This window comes from Portunus trituberculatus, chromosome 19 (genome assembly GCF_017591435.1).
Source record: "Portunus trituberculatus isolate SZX2019 chromosome 19, ASM1759143v1, whole genome shotgun sequence".
Lineage (NCBI taxonomy): Eukaryota > Metazoa > Arthropoda > Malacostraca > Decapoda > Portunidae > Portunus > Portunus trituberculatus.
The window spans coordinates 13,870,590-13,873,089 of NC_059273.1; the positions used below are offsets into that span (position 1 = coordinate 13,870,590).

Here is a 2,500-nt window from a genome sequence, read left to right on the forward strand (position 1 = left end):
TGAACTATGTGACGAAATTAAGGTTTACACACGCACCGAGCCGCACAAACACGTGATCACACACACACACACACACACACACACACACACACACACACACACACACACTGATTATCACCTCAATCATCATTCTAATTCTCCACAAAAAACTGAAAATAATCGTCCACAAAACACCACTCCATCCAGTCCATCACATATCGTCCACCATTAAAAGTTCACAACGCGACGTTCAAACTCCGTCAAAACTCAATTCTCTCCACGTACAGTGACGGAGGTGGAGGGACGGGCGCGACACACCCTCACCTTACACGAGTCGCCGCGGCACTGAGCTCACTCCCGTGTCTCGTGCCTATATACCCAGCTAGACCACCGCTGCTGCCTCCTCTCCTACTCAGCGTCCTCCTCTTCAGTCGCTACCCAATCCTTGCTTCACCGGGATGGTTCGAGTCCTTCCTTACCCTGTCACGTATCCTCGGCCCTGTCCCCATCCCGTCTGGCTCTCCTTTCCCTCCTCCAGTGCCTCCTTCAGGGTCGTAACTCGTTCCCTCGTCAACGCGTCGTGATAGGGGCCAGCTCTGAATACTTCTCTACACATTCGTCTCTTCTCTCCTTCCTCTTTATGGAAATAGCATTCACTCTTCCTCCTGTTTATGATCTTCCTCCTTCTCCACCACCTCCTCCTCCTCCTCCTCTTCCCCTTCTTCTCTTCTCGTTCCTTTTCCTCCTTCTGCTCCTCTTCCTCTTCTTATTCTTTTCCTACACGTGCAAAGCCTTAATTGGCTCAGGTCATGTCTTCAGTTTGAAAGGGTTAAAGTTTTCTCTCTCTCTCTCTCTCTCTCTCTCTCTCTCTCTCTTACAGGAATTTACCACGTGAATTACAAGGAAACACACACAAACACACACAAACAGACGCACACAAACACACACACGCATACACACAGAGCCCATGTCACATCCCAAAGCTAGAAAAAAAGGAGGAGGAGCTGTGAAGAGACAAAGGAGCGTCGACACCCGAAAATAAAAAGCAAGAAACACAACCACTAAGATCGCGAACTTGTGTCCAAAACTTCCCCAAGACGACGCTGTAAACCTTGGACGTAATTCTTTTTTTTTTCACTCTCTCTCTCTCTCTCTCTCTCTCTCTCTCTCTCTCTCTCTCTCTTAAAACAGTAAAGCCATTTCTAAAGCCATTTCTTTCTTTCAGAGGCGGCGAGGGAGTAAACGTGACTCCCTGAGTACTCCAAAACAAAACGAAACGAAACGAAACAATGGCAATAGTAAAATACGCGAATAGTACTTAGTAATAAATAAACAAATAAATAAATAAATAAAACTGAGTAAATAAAATAAAGAAGACCAAGATAACGGGAAAATTTCTTAAAAAGTCCAACGATAAAGTAAGATTAATATGACTTTACTGGTTGTTTTTCTCTCTCTCTTTACATTCTTTAGGGTAGACGGGACATGTCAGACGTCACGTGATGTTAGGACCACGACAACATTGCACTCAGTTCCCCAAATCACCGCTGAGAAGGGAAGAGGGAGAGGGAGAGAGGCAGAGGGAGAGGAGGTAAGAGGGAGAAGCCCACACATCAGATTCTATCACTGCAACAAACAGACCGCTTATTGCTCCACATTTCTCCAGTTTATTGTGTTTATGATACTTCTCCACCAGCACAGATTCCCTCACGGTCACTCTCATTGCCCCAGTCATCCACCTACACCACAAACACAACACGAGGCACCACAGGCATCGTCATCACCATTTCCAGACTCCAACTTGTTCTCGAGCTCAGGAACACCAAATAAGGTCGCCTCTGTGTGTGTGTGTGTGTGTGTGTGTGTGTGTGTGTGTGTGTGTGTGTGTGTGTGTGTGTGTGTGTAAGAGGTTCAATTGTCCTCTTTTAAGTGTCCTCTTAGTCTCACCCCATTTCCCTCTCTTCCCCTCCCTTGTTCTCCCTCTCCACTCCCCTCCCCCCTGTCCCTTACTATCCCTTCAGCCTCTCCTGCACCCTGTCCTGTCCTATCGTCGTTTCACTCACCCGTACTCTGACCTACCCTTATGGACCCTTATCCCACTCTCACTCACCCCTCTCCCCTACTCTCACCCTCTCCACTACCACTGATCCACTAACACTGATCCTCTCAAATCACTACGTACCCACTCATGCCACACTTGAACCATGACCCTTCCCTGCCCTAAGAGTGCCTAACCTAACCTACCGTTGCCTCACTAACTTGCTAACGTAACTTTATGCAATCTTACATAACTTGATCTAATGTAACCTAACACAAGAGTAACCTAACTTAAACTGACATAGCATATCCCAAGAATACTTAACCTATCCTAAACTTATCTCACTTAACTTGCTAACGTAACTTAATGCAGTCTTACACAACTTAACCTAAAGCAACATAACACAAGGGTAATGAGTCTAACTTAACCTAACATAAGATATCCCAAGATTGCCTAACCTACCCTAACCTTACTTCACATAAC

At 46.0% G+C, this 2,500-nt stretch overlaps 1 protein-coding gene across 11 annotated transcripts in view; it reads right to left on the reverse strand.

The window, feature by feature from the left end:
• LOC123506380 (leucine-rich repeat and immunoglobulin-like domain-containing nogo receptor-interacting protein 3) overlaps window positions 1–2,500 on the reverse strand; it is a 141,070-nt gene that overhangs the window by 38,822 nt on the left and 99,748 nt on the right. The window contains exon 1 of one of the 11 annotated variants that reach the window (XM_045258466.1): window positions 304–603. The exons of 8 other annotated variants lie outside the window; for them this stretch is intronic. The gene's annotated coding sequence lies outside the window, so the exon portion shown is untranslated. 2 more of the 11 variants (XM_045258462.1, XM_045258467.1) reach the window with 2 other exon arrangements.